The 15251-nt window shown below is 42.8% G+C and overlaps 2 pseudogenes; both read right to left on the reverse strand.

Annotated features, from left to right (window-relative positions):
* Positions 1-730: 730 nt before the first annotated feature.
* LOC115752639 overlaps positions 731-15251 on the reverse strand; it is a 44425-nt pseudogene continuing 29904 nt past the window's right edge.
* On the reverse strand, positions 13828-15069 carry LOC115731960 (annotated as a pseudogene).

Here is a 15251-nt window from a genome sequence, read left to right on the forward strand (position 1 = left end):
TACTCATTCTTGTCTTACACCTTTGTCTGATACTATTGAGCCCAAACCTAGTGCGACTCGGATTGCTCAACTCGAATATGAAATTAGGGCTAGGCATGTTGCTGATCAAAAAGCAGAGGCAATCTTGTTTGGTTTTATTAGCCCCGATCTTCGCCCCCAATTTTCTCACAATGTTGGTGCGAAACAGTTATGGGATCAAATTGCTAAGATGTTTACACTGACGGGTTACGTTCGTATTTATCAACTTATGGAGGAACCTCGTTGTGCCATCTAGGGTACACAATATGTTTGTGATTTTTATAACTATATGACGTTTCTTTAGTTCCAACTTGATGTGTTGGCTTGTATAACAAGTTTCACATGTGCTAGCTAGTTGCACTGCTTCTACTACATCCAAACTTGAAGATCAGAACAAGTATCATCTCTACGAATTCTTGATGCAACTCTCACCAGATTTTAAGGGAGTTCACGGTCAATTTCTCTATCGTTATCCTGCTCCATCTCTCTCCGATATAGTAAAGGAACTTCAAGCCGAGGAATCTAGACGAGGAATTCTTGGTGCTCCTCCCTCTTTAGATTCCTCTACCGTATTGGCCACTCCATAAGCGGGTTTTTAGTCCGGCTCCTTTCGGCGTGGTTTTCAGCCTAATTTTCGGTCCGACTCCTCTCAGCATGGTTTTCAACGTGGTTCCCAGCATGTCTCTATAGAGACAAGCATTCTTTGTGGTTTCTAGAACAAAACATTCTTAAAACAGTTTTGAATGCTTACATTGATTGTTGGAAGAGTCCCCGATTCCAAGGCGGATGATGTTTGCGACCTAGATAACAAACCGCTAAGAAGCCCTTCCTTGGTTTTAACTCTTGTTTTCTTGGTTTTTGGTGAACCTACTGAAATGGATGGTCCTTTGCTGAAGGAAGAAGTGGTACTAATTCTCTCAAGATAAGTGGAAAGTCGCCGTGGCGTGGGTCAAAGATGCGGTTCCATAAGATTCCACTATAGTTTGTCCCCATCACGCCTTTCGGCCCGAAAGACAAGGACGATGAACTAGAGGGAGGGAGTTCTGAATATCCAAGTGGAGTCTCCTGAATGTTGGAAGCATCTTTACTCCGCAAATTAGTGTAATCGAAGTTTGAATTTGTTAAAGAGCTGATACTTGTCGAGCTCACCGATGAGGGAAAATCTTGGAACGAAAACATTGACCCCGATATTTGACTTCCAACTAACGTTCCTAGACGGGATGGCAAAGCGAGAGGCTGGCCACTATGAGCATATTTGTCCAATACCTTTTCCCCACCCCAAGCTTCTGGAGGAGTGATAGAAGAATCTTCACTTTTGGATGATTGAGGAGTAGATCCAAGCAGTGTTAAAATTCGATTCTCATCCCGCACAACATAAAGAAACCGTCCATGATTTTCACAAGTAACTCCTATAAGATGTGTTGAGTGGCACGATGTTTACAATAAGACAAGAACAATCCACCAGGTTACTCTAGCGAAATAGAATGTCTTCTAACAAAATCCGACATAGAGTTAATCTAACACAATAGGATGCCTTCTACTCTTCATTGAAAGAAAACTCGGGAAATGCAGGAAATTTTTAATATCACTTTCAAATCACAATCACATCGAACTCCTAGACCGTTTATATGAAGACATATAGGCCTGGACCATCTTCTACCTTTGCCCCAAAAGAGCCAAAACATAAATATGGCTCTCAATTATGGAAGCAAATAGAAATTGCAATATTGTCTCTATGAGCACAGTAACATTCACAATGTGCATCAAACAACAAAAGGATATAGCATTTTCATGGGACAAATGAAAGTATGAAACATGTCCTGAATTGGAGCTGAATTTGCAATCAAATATAGGATGAATGTTACACCCATCCTCAGCAAAGGGATACTGTTGATTCGATGAAGGAAACAATAGCGAAAGAAGTCTCTTATCAAGAGCAGAAAGATCTTTCTTCCTACCATCATTGTCGTTCCATGGTTTATCAAGTGAGGGTGTGATTGGCTGGACGTCTACAAGGGGAGAGAAAACCTCCATGTCATCCTTTGGGTTAAATGTAGAACGCGGAGTATGCAACCTAGCAAACGTCCCACTAGACCATAGATGGCTTCTGTAGGGTGTTTCCTCAGCTGAAACCAAATTTTGCGTGCTCATGGTTAATCCACTGTTACTTGTCGTCGGCGAAGTTGCATCTAGGGAAAGACTTGATCGGCAAGGATCACGTGAGCCAACTACTGATGTAGATATTGTAAAGTTCGATGATGTTGAGGAGAGAAGCGGATCCAGCATAAGTATTGATTCTTCATCAGCACCTACAAGAAGAGCAGTCTCGGCCGAACAAGTACTCTCATTTACAATAACTATTTTGGCTCTTTCCAGCATAAACTCGTAACAGCCTGATTAAAACCACAAAAACTCAAGTTTATAGTAAGACTAGGATTTTAAGGCCTATTTTCTAATCAGAGTTCTTGTAGAGTTTCACAAATAATTAGATAATGATAGTGAAATTCTAAGTTTCACAGCCATTTTAATAAAGCACGAAAAAGGCCTGCAGCAGATATGCTTTTCCAGTCATTCATCACAAAATTTAGTTCCACAAGAAGCAGCAGAGACTATTACTGCTGTTCCATTCTGTGGAGCGGGAAGATAGATCCATTATCCAATTGACAAAGGAGTATATATCACTATACCAAAACCAGGGTATTTCCCTCACTTGTTCATATAATGGATATTTCCTTTAGTTGTTCATACAATGAAACAAACTAAAATACATAGGCTGCATTTGGCACGCTAATATTCAAGAATGGTCTTGGATTTCCTAATATGATGCCGGATCCAAATGAATAAGTACTTGGATTTCCTAACATGATGCCAAATCCAAAAATCAGCAGAGATTGCATTCAATTCAGGAATCAAGAATGAACATAATAGGTGGAGACATGTTACGTCCCAAGGACTGCAAGTATATTTGTCACACCCCGATCCTTGGGCCCACAACAACACTACGAAAACGCCTCAGGTCATAAAAGGACGACGTCCCAGGCACATCATCGACCCATTATTTTATCTTATTATTAAGTGCATATGGAACGTGTAACTCCCAAACAATTATAAAATACATAGTGATAGAAAAGCAGGAAATCACTCCAGACAATCCATTTAATTTATTTATTGTTAACCCTAGGAAGAACGTATATATACAAGCCCCACCTAAAGGCCACTTCCTACAACCCTCAAATATACCGGATCAAGATTATGGGTTAACACCGCTCCGTGCTACTCAAAAAGAATCTGCAAACACTTCCGGCTTCCAAAGCTAAAGACCTAAAAAATTGTTAACAACAACGGGGTGAGATATAAAATCTCGGTGAGTCAACGCCTAAGTCCGAGTAGGACATTGACTCGCTCAAGGCATCCTAAGCATGTAATACAATAACGATGGTAAACCAATAGCGTCCGATCCTCGCAATGCTTTACCTATCACCGAATCGGATCCAAAATCAACAGTCCACCATCAAGCACATGCAAGCTTACCCCACCTTGGTCCACACATTAAACAATTCATATATAACATGCAATCAAATGCATACAACTAAGGCACATAACCAGAACACTCATCATAAATTGCATGCACAATGCACCACATATGTTCTAGTTATTAATGACCATTCCCGGTCTTAGCAAAACCATGCTCTTCCGGCGGGACCAGGCACCGTTCCATTCCTTCGGCAACGGTAACTAACAAACCATGTGGTTTCAAGTACCCTCGGCATGGATGAACAATCGGGCATTCCTGTAGAGAGCGTCGGTCCGTCACAAGCTACGACCGGCATCTAATAAGTCGTGTGGTTCCAAGTACCCTTGGCACGAACTTACCAGGCTCGAACCCTCGTACTCGGGGGTTGGCTTCGTCCTCACGTACCCGAGAAAACGGTATCCATTATGTGACCACACACGTACAACGAGCAACCAGCCAATTTATATCTTTGCATTTAACCCAATGCACACACACAAACAATCGTGCTCAAAACTTGGCTCAAAGCCATTTTCATGCTTAAAATGTCAGTCCACACGTGATCACATAAATACACATATTGTCCACCGGACTTTACATTTATATATATATATGATGACCGGTCACAACAGTCAAGACACTAAACAGTCATCAAATAGACACCCAATAATAATAATCCAATAAACAAGTAATTACTAATTAACGTAATTAATTATCCCGACTACGACTAATTAATATAATTATCGCAGTCCTAATTAATTGATTTAATTACCACTTAATTAGCAATTAATAAATCTCAAATATAAATAATTAAATCTATCTTAATTAATTAACCCGTCCTTAGTTAATTAATCCATCTCGATCAATTCATTCATGCTTTGATTAATTGTCACCTTAATAATACACTGATCCGACTTTAGAAAAATAATGCAATTATAATTTAAATAAAATATATCTAGTACCCGCTAATTATTTTAATCGCAGTCCACATCAATTATTCTAATTCTCGAACGCAGGTTAACACCATAATCGAGTTTAGGGGTTGACTCACTATTCCGATGTTCGATGTAGAGTCGGGCGTGAGGCGACGAAAACGGCGACACGGGTCGATACGGGTCTAGTTAGGCTTCGAGTCGGGTTCTTGTTCGGGTCGGGTCGTGGCGGTCGATTCGGTTCGGGTCGGTTCGGTGGATTTCGAGTCGGTTCAGATCGGATGCGGTTCGGGTTGGGTTCATCCAGTGGCAAGGGTCCGGTCTTCGGGTTCACAGATCTATGGGTCTCGGGCACCGGGGCTGGACCGAGGTGGTTGTGGGTGGTCGGATCAAGGGCGTGGAGTGGTTGATCGAGCGTTGGGGCTGGGCACGGCACGACCGGAATGGAGGCCGGGTCACGGCCGTGGGTCTCGGGTAAGGGCGTGAGCAACGGAGAGGAAGGTCGCGGGTGGTTCGGATCCGGGTTGGGGTAGGGTGGTGGTGTCGAGAACGGGCATGGCGGCCGGGACGGGCTCGGATGGGGGTCTCGGGTGGCTGAAATGGAGGAGCTAGTGTCGGGCTTGCGAGCTCGCGGATCCGGGTCGGGCGGAGGTCGGAACGGGGTTGGGTCGGGGTCGGGGTCGTGGTTGAGCTTGAGCAACCGGCGCGGGGTGACAAGCTAGTGGCGTGGGGTTGGCGGACGAAGGCGGCTGGGTGGTGGTGATAATTGGGCATGGTGGTGTGGCGTCCGGTGGGTTGCAGAGCAGGAAAAAGAAGAAGAAGTTGAGGGCGAAGAAGAAGATGTACGAGGGAGGGGGTGGGGTTTGGTCGCTCAAGAGAGAGAGAGAGAGAGAGAGAGAGAGAGAGAGAGAGAGAGGGAATTAATTGGAGAGAGAGAAAAGATGGGATGGGATGAGGTGATGGGGATGGGTGTTCACGTGGAGGGTGAAGAATGAAGAGTTTGGGGGGGGGGTTTCGGTCAAAGAAAAGAAAAGAATGGGGCCCATGGTCTCTTCAAAATTAGTTTTTTTGTCTTATCTAAATAAAATCTAAGGGAAAATTGGTAATTGGCAAAAATGGGTACCGGTAATCATTTGGCTCAATCGATCGAGGGCAAAATTAGAATTTTGGCATTTAGGGTTCGGACAAGTCCGAAGTTGCGCGAAAAGGGTCTTGACACTACGAGTCAATGTTTGACTATTCAAACTTGACTTTCTCCGACAGACGTCCCGGAACGACCAATCATCGTATCTTAAATCCTCAAAATCCAAATTTTATTTTCCATGTTGGAATTCATAATTTTTCTTACAGACACCAAATTTTCAAGACGTCACAATATTCAAGGCGCAAAAACATGCTTAAACAAGGCTAAGGAGATTCGCATTCCATTTATGACGAGGATAGTGATCAGCATTAATAAAGATAGTTATCAATTAGTTTCTGGCTATATTGATATTCATGTGTACTCGGCTATTTAAGAGGCCATTAGGTTACATTGAAGAATCAACCAATTACAATTCTATTCCTACCTCTCTTCCTTCTTTCTCCTTCTCTCTTTTTTATTCCTACTATATCAACTATTCTCTTAACAATTGGTGCTCTCATCGACTCACACCTCCATCATGCTTGCAACACGTTCTCAAGAACAGGAGGCCCAATTGCAAGCGGTGCAACAACTAGCCAATGATACTGCTGCAGCTGTTGAATAATTGCGATAAGATCTCGTTACCTCTCAAACCAATCAATCGAATGCCGAGAGCCTCATGACTCTCCTGGACAAACGTGACCAACGTCTCAAGGCTATCATCCGAGCAGAGCCATCACCACTGCCCCCCTCATCCAATCCTACGGCGTCTGGAATTCTCGGAAGTGGCCCATCGAAACCCACCCATACGGATGAGAGGCCAACGCAGGGCCCGACACTACGCTTCATATTTCCGCGTTTCTCTTCGGGTGATCCGTCTGTTTATCTTTTCAACGTAAGCCACTTTTTTCAATATTATCATACTCACCCTCAAGATCGACTCACGCTAGTAGCAATGCACCTCGATGCTCCCGCCACCACTTGGAATCAAGGATTAGTGGCTAAAAATCTTCTACAGGATTGGGATGCATTTACCCGCGCTATCCGTCATCGCTTTGACCCCTCCGAATACGAAGATGCAACCGCCCTTCTTGCCAAGTTATCTCAAACGGGTTTTGTCCTTGATTACCGGATCGCCTTTGAAAATCTTGCTAGCGAGGTACGTGGACTCACTCCGGCACACTTATGTAGCCTGCAGCTCCGAGTGCACATGGCCGTCCAAGATCCCCGGCCCGTGGACTTACATGATGCCTTCGCATTAGCGCGCATGTATGAGGCCCGGTTCAGCGAGTCGCGCAACCGGCCTTTTCCACCGTACCCTTCCGCATATGTACCTGCACAACCACCGGTTCCACGGCTTCCCGTTAAACGTCCGTCCGCCAAAGAGATGCAAGTACGACGTGACAAAGGTCTATGCTTCAACCGTGATGAAAAATTCGTTCGCGAGCATCGTTGTAAGGGGCATCCGACCCTTTTATATTTGGAGGGTTTCGACGACTCGAATGATGTCTCACCGCCAACCGAAAGTGAGGCCACCGAAACCACTCCATCTGAACCCGAAATCAGCCTCCATGCTCTCTTGGATCAACGTTCGGCCAAATCCACGCTCATGATGGGAACGATGCGAGGTCAATCGGTTCAGTGCTTGGTTGATGGAGGAAGAACACATAACTTCCTCTCTACGCACATATCCAAGTTCCTTACCTTGCCGCTGTCGCCAATCACTCCCTTCCAGGTGTTGGTAGGCAATGGTGATGCCCTACGATGCACGACTATATGTCACGATGTGCCTGTACTCCTTCGGACCCATTTATTTACCATGGACCAGTTTGTTCTTGACTTGCGGGGAACCCGATATTGTTCGGGCGTCCAATGGCAAGAAACTTTAGGGCCAGTCCTAACGCACCACACAAACATGACAATGGAATTCTAGCACCATGGCCAACCGGTGCGGTTGCAAGGTGACCCCTCTCTGCGCGCACTGTCGGTCTCCTCTTCGAGCCTTTTCAAACTCATGGTGGCCGACGGCGTAAGCGCATGCTATATGTGCTTATCCGCCTCTTCATCAGACCAACCTCCAGCAGACGTGAATGCCGACATTCCGCTATCGGTACCAAAGCTTCTTGCGGAGTACGACGACCTATTTGCCCAGCCAACCGGCCTTCCACCGGCACGTGATGTCGACCACCGTATTCCCCTCAAAGGCGGCACCAAGGCGGTCAATGTCCGGGCTTACCGTTATCTACACTACCAAAAACATGAGATTGAACGCCTAGTCACGGAACTCCTCCGGGATAGAACTATTCACCCAAGTTGCTCGGCCTTCATTCCGCCGGTCCTCCTTGTAAAAAAGGACGGCTCTTAGCGCTTATGCATCGATTACGTGGAGCTTAATGTCGCCACTATTCGAGATCGATTCCCCATTCCAACGGTTGATGAGCTATTGGATGAGTGGCACGGCGCTATCATTTTCTCCAAATTGGATTTGCGCTCCGGATATCATCAGATTGGGATGGACCCCTCAGGCATTCACAAAACAGCCTCCGGACACACCACGACCACTTCGAGTTCTTGGTAATGCCTTTCGGACTCACCAACGCACCATCCACCTTTCGGGCATTAATAAATGAGGTATTCTGGCCATTCCTTCGTCGGTTTGTTGTTATATTCTTCGACCATGTTCTTATTTATAGCAAGGATTTGGCCCTTCATCTTGATCATCTCCGCCAAGTATTTGCCACTCTGCGTCACCACCACCCGATGGTCAAACACTCGAAGTGTAACTTCGCCACGCCCACTGTCGAATTCCTTGGACACATTGTTTCAGTGCATGGTGTCTCCGCTGATCTTGCAAAGCTTGAAGCTGTTCAAGACCGGCCAATCCCAACTACGCTCAAGCGGGTTCGTGGCTTCTTGGGGTTGACCGGCTATTATCGTCGTTTCATCCGCCACTACGCGACTATAGCTGCCGCCCTCATGGACCTCCTCACCAAGGATGGGTTCGCGTGGTGCGCACAAGTCGAGCATGCCTTCACCTCCCTCAAAGATGCTTTGAGTCATGCCCCGATATTGGCACTGCTTGATTTTGCCATTCCCTTTCTTGTGAAGACCGACGCCAGCGGCGTAGGAATTGGCACAGTATTGATGCATCCCGAGCATCCGGTGGCCTTTTACAGTCACAAACTTTCCCCCCTCATGCGCAGCAAGTTAACTTATGTGCGTGAGTTGTTCACAATATAGTCAGCCATCCAAAAGTAGCGTCAATATTTGCTCGAGGCTCACTTCATTATTCGGACAAATCATAGGCCGCTGCACCATCTTCTTCAGCAAACCATCCAGACATCAGAACAACAACAATTCCTCTCAAAATTGGTCGGCTTTGATTGCTCTATCGAATACAAGCTGGGCAAGAAAAATGCAAATGCGTATACCTTGTCAAGGGTTTATGACAACGTCAACTAGGAAAGCGCACTTTTAACATTATCCCGTCCCGTGAATACGGACCTTGACACCCTTGGTGCCGAGCTACTGCTAGACCGGCGTGCAAAGAGCATCATCGATGGCTTCCAGCGTGCATCTAACTCCCAATCCGAGTGTATCACTTTAAAAAAAAAGGTAAGGCATTTGGTAAATAATGTTTTGGATCACTTTGGGAAGATGCCAGCATTGGAAAAATTGAAAGTCCGAGACAAGTGGGCTTTGTTTAGTATTTTCGAAAGGGAAATTTTCGGGGGTTTAGTGACATCTTTTTTTTCTAGTTTTCTCATTTTTCATTTTTACCGTTGAAGGGCCACATCTAAGGACACTTTGAAAGCGTTCACGGGGAATTCACGAAGGAAGTTAGGGACGCCGACCAAGGTCGAGCGACGTTGACTCCAGATGTTGCTTGGCTTGCCTTGTTGAGGTCTCTGTTTTGATTTGTCTTTTTTTTTTTTAACAAGTCTAGCTCACTAATGGTCACACGACACTGGCTGAGGGTTGCAAGACGTTTATGTTCAATTTCAAGCCCTAATAGACGAAGTTGTGCAAGCCTTAGTCGAGTGCAGCTGGATTTGAGATGGAGAGAACTCGAGATGTAAAGCCATGGGAAGAGAGAGCAACAACATGCTAGACTGATGTAGGAGGTAGCGAAACTATCCTCGCCCTCGCCAAGTGTAATACTTGAGTTTTTTTTTATTAGATCAAAATAAGTGGCAGGACCCAATGGTATAAAAAAAAAAAGAGAAAAAGAAAAGAGAGTAGTTGGTTCTCCTTAAAGGGGGTCGGGAGTATTTTGTAGTAGAAAGAAAGGAAAAGAAAATAGAGAAAGGAAAGAAAGAAGAGAAGAAAGAAGGAAAAAGGAGAAAGGGAAAAAGAGAAGAAATAGTCACGTGCGCGCGCCACCCGCCACGAGCGCCTCACCGAGCTAGTTTTACTACCTGTTGCAATGCTGGGTAAGTGCTCGCACCTCTCGTTTCTCCTATAAAGGTGATTTTCGGGTTTAGGGTAAAATTTTGGATTTTGGAGGAAACTGAGTTGTTGTGTCCAATTGCATGGGCGTTGGGCTGTGTGTCTTCTGGAGAATGAAAATTTAGGATGTTATGAAGCCGTAGGATTCGACGGATCTCGATTTGACGTTGTGGTTTGCCCGGAGCGAGTTATTCAAATCTGGTGTGCAAACTGTACTATGCGAATAGTATACTTCGAGGGCTAATTTCTTTAGTTTCCGGTTGTCGGCTGAGGTTCTCTATGTAGGGACTTTTGTAGTACCTCGAATAAGCTTCGTTTTGACTACTATATTGCATTAATCGGAGCTTGGTAGAGGGAGTTATAGCTCAATGAAATTTTGCGCGCAGGCTGCCCAATGTGTGACCAGCAGCTTTTTAGCCCATAGGTATCGAATTATCGACGTTTATATGTCGTTTAGTCAAGTTTTTTGCTAACGTAGTATTTTTCCATCGTTTAATGTTGTTTTTCAATTAATTTTTAGAATTTCAAGCTTTGTGGTTCGAGTAACTATTATAGGTTGGGTTGCGACTTTTAAGGTAAGATGCACTTTATCTTCTAAGAATTTATAAAACTCATGATTTAAAGATGGGTACGTGTACTGTGATTTAATTTTCTTGACAAGGTGAAGAAATGTGACGTTTAGAGCATTAATTTTGCATAAACGGGATCGAGCTATTACTACCTTTTGATTATTTGATATGACTTGTTGACGATTGTTTTATCGCAATGCTTGTTTGAGAAATATGTTTCGTGGAAGGCTATGCATTTAGTTTATAGCTTTCAATTTGTGAAACTGGATCGTTGTGGTTTTTTTGAATTTGGTATTGGGGTTAATGATCATGTTCCTATGATTAGAACCCACCGAGGTGGGGCTAGTATCCATACTGTCGGGATGTCATTGAGCCAAACCATCGGCTGAAATGGGTGGTAGACCTACCCAAGAAGGGTAAATTTGGTGGTCTTGTCAAGGCATTAAACGTGATCATAGTTAACGATGAGCATGAGATTATTTGATGGATGGATCATCGAAAATTGGTTTAATGGGATTAATTAATGGATTAAGCCATTGATAGTTTGTTATTACTATGAATTACTATTTGATTAACTTTGATGAATGCATAGTGATTTCTCGATCCTCTTAGAAGAGATTGTACTTCTCACTGAGCTGTGGTTGCTCGCCCCTTTATCTCCTTTTGTTTCGGCAAGCTGTGCTACAGGACTTTTGGGATTGTGGGGTATATTTTTGTATAAGTTGTATATAGTTGGTAATTTTCGAGCTAGATGTGGAAAGATATGTATGTATATCTTTTTGGTTATAATAGATGAGCTCTGATTTTGTGGACATGTGACCTTTTTATCAAATATATATGGAGGTATATATTTCGATATCAGGTTTTCTCGAGCTATGTTTGAGGCTGCGTCCTTTGATAAAAAGAAGAAGAAGAAGAAGAAGAAGAAGGACGGCCGTGTCATGCCCTTTTTTCTTGGAGAATCGGAGTATGACACCGAGGTTCCCCGATGTTGCCGGCTTCAACTACCTCACAATTGGATTTCTGCACTCTTTTCTTTCCATTTTCTCTTTTCATAGAACAATTGCTTTACAAAGCCCTAGTCTAGTGATCAAAATCTTTTAACCAAAAGTCTTTGCATTTCCCTAAAGGTTTTAGCCAAATGCCGAATCAAACACAAGTAACCAAATCAAATAAGTACTAGAAAATGGATAACATTACGTAAGATGATGTCGTAATCTTATAGACAATGATATAAAACTAAAGTCCCATTGTCGCGACCTAAAAAAAGTAAACGAGTTAATTTTCGGGCTAATGGATTATCAGGTTAATTAATTAACTAACCTAACTCGGACTCTCCCAAGTCCATACCAAATCGCAACTTAAGGTTCAAATAATTAACATGCAATGTGTTTTGAATTTGGAGTCGCCACTAATCATTTTCGGTAGGTTGATTAGAAACCTAAATAAAATAGCGGGAGAAAACTATCTTATTTCCGCGAACCGGAGATTTTGAATTCGGGGATTTGGTTACGTCAGATTTCTCTAACGCCCTTTCGGTACCATTTTCATGAAAAATATTTGATTTGGCAATTTTGATGGATTTTACTTGAAATTCAAAGATGCAATTTTTTGGTTTTTTATCTTCTTTTTTATGAGAATGTAAAACATTGAACTTTGTGCGATATACACCATGGATGATTTAGAAAGAAAGAAAACGCAGCCAAGCACGAGTATTTACAGAAATAAATTAACATGTAATAATGCTAAATTTTGGAACACGTGGCATGTCTAAAATAAACAAACAAATGTTCAAACCAAACGATTACATTTTTGTAGATCGAGATGGAAAGGATTACCTTCTATTACACAAAATCTTACTCACATACACGTTATAGTTCCCTTCAAGATCTCGGAGCTGGAAGAACGCGGCTGTCGTCGAAAATGGCAAGCAATGGCGTTGTTGGGTGGCGAGAGGCGAAATATGTGTCGGGACTCGTCGAAGATGATGCTCGACTAAAACTCTTTTCTTCACTCTCGAATTTTCTCTTCTGATTTTTCTCAAGAACTCTCTTTTTCCTCTCTAAAAATTCCTCTCAAAAACTCTCTCAAAACTCTCTCAATTCTCTTCCACTCCCCTCCCTAAAACTCTTCTCAAGAGCTCTCTACCTTCTCTATCACCAAAATTCTCCTCCTCAATTCTCAAGAACTCTCCCTCTTTTATAGCCAAATTTCTCCACCCTTCATTCTTCATCTTCATTTCTTCACCTTCCATTTTCATCTTCCCTTCTTCATCTTCATTTCTTCACCTTCCATTTTCATCTTCCCTTCATCACCTTCCCTTCATCATCTTCCCTTCTTCATCTTCTTTTGGTATTTGCAATACGGTCCCCGAAGTTCCAAGTATTTGCAATGCAGTCCCCGAAATTTTAAGTATTTGCAATACAGTCCCTGAAGTTTCAAATCTTCTCGGTGTATTTTTCCATCCCGTGCCTAGTCTAGACGCATGCTAAATTAAGTGTTCTGCTTGCCCAATTATATGCCAATGCAATGTACGCTAAAAATAAATATGTGAGATGATTTTTATTTAGAACTAAAATTAGTTCTAATTTTTATGCAAAAAATAGATTAGTCAAAATTTAGGCGTCAACACCCATCTGAATATCCAAATCTGACATTATTGTCCGGCCTTCAAAAACGCTCTCATGAGAAAATGAATAATCCACTACACAGATTCTATAATTTGAACGAGATGACAAATGGTAATTATGCGTCGCAAAAAAAAAAAAATACTATAAAGGCATAGGAGATGAAAAGAGTTTGAAACATTCATTAACATTAATTCTTTCTTTCATAATATAATATCCTTTATGCAACATTTTGCCAACTAACAAAACCGATTCCCATTCGACAAAAAAAAAAAAAAACTGATTCCCCGTGAATAGAAGTCGACAAATACAAGCTTAACAAAGGGAATTTTTTCCTACTACTGTTTCCAATTTCATGTAAGGGTCGACAAATAGAATGAATTTCCTTTTCTACCCTTTATGTTCTTTTCGAGGAATAGTACACGTACTAAGAAGTTTGCTAAACTTTTGTTACTACATGATGTGGCAATTTCTTGTTGGATGTCATAGCACGATTCTCGGTTGATTCAACAGTTAATCAAAAATCTTACCACATCACATAGTAGAATAATTTTTGTTAGATTTTCTTTTGTACTTGCAGCATTTGTCTTTCTCAATTAGCTTCTGATTGACCGTTAATTTGAACAGCAAGCTCTCTTGCTGAAATTACCCGTGAAATTCCCGACGTTAATGGTGGTGCCGTGGGGGAGCAACATGGGGTTCGAGGCCGCCTCCTCCGCAACCAACGCCTTCCCGCTGATGATATGGTAGATGTTGAGCAGGACCTTATGGAATGCGTTCTCGATGTTAAACGCCTCGAGAGCCAACATCTCGAGGAAGGACAGGTTCCCCCTCTCGCCCATGCCCTCCGCCGCCTTCGGCGAGACCGCCCTCGTGTGGTTGAGGTCGAACTTGTTCCCGACCAACATGATGACAATGTTGGAGTCAGCGTGGTCGCGGAGCTCGCGGAGCCACCACCGGATGTTGTCGAATGTTTGCCTCTTGGTTATGTCATAGACTAGCAACGCCCCGACCGCGCCTTGACGGTAGGCGTTCGTGATGGCACGGTACAGCTCCTACCCGGCCGTGTCCCATATTTGAGCCTTCACCGTCTTGCCATGGACCTAAATGATAATGGGAATACTTAATCCATGATCATCTTGCTTTACAAATGCAATTTCAAAAAGATTACTTTTACAGTTTCTTTCTCCAAAAAGCTAAATTTTATCAGCAGTTGTAGATCGGATATGTTTCGTCATTCAAAATAATATAGCAAAAAACTCCGCATAATTTTTTTTTGTCTTCATGAAATTAGATGCTTTGGAAACACATACTTTCTTGTCAAATTCAACAAGAAAAAAAAGATATAAAAAAAGAAGCCGAAAAACGATTTGATTATGACCATTTCAAAATAACACAATAATGAAAGATTATCGGAGAACTTTAAGAAAGCTTCCCCTGTTGATTTTGGTTGACGGGACTTTTGTGTCTGTAACTACATGTCAAAATCGAAAATTTTTAAGGAAAAACGACACGGGAACCAAAAATCATCGGGCGAATCCAATCACGTACCACACCAACCCGAAATCGCAGAAATAAATTAGAATACGAAGACCAAATTAATCCAGACAAAACAGGCAAGCAAGAATAACACCATTCTAATTAAGACAAAAAGCAAAATACTAGAGAGAAAAATTGATGAACCTGGAGAGTCCTGGTGGCGAATTCGACCCCGATGGTGGATTTAGACTCCAAGCAGAACTCATTTCGTGTGATTCGTGTTGGATTTCCCCACGCCCGAATCTCCGATCAGCACGATCTTGAGCAGATAATCGTATTCTTGATCCACTTTATATGCCATTAATTTTAAAAAAATTATAAAGAAAGAATTTCTGATTAGTGCCTAATGATTCCTGCTAGTTTGCTGGAGAATCAAAATCGTTTGACCATGGAAGGTGGCCCCTTCTCGATGATCCCGCAGAGAAGCTTCTTCTCCAGGATGAAGTTTAACCCCAGAGAGAAAAAAAAAAGAGTATTTTTTTT

Source organism: Rhodamnia argentea, chromosome 8, assembly GCF_020921035.1.
Source record: "Rhodamnia argentea isolate NSW1041297 chromosome 8, ASM2092103v1, whole genome shotgun sequence".
Lineage (NCBI taxonomy): Eukaryota > Viridiplantae > Streptophyta > Magnoliopsida > Myrtales > Myrtaceae > Rhodamnia > Rhodamnia argentea.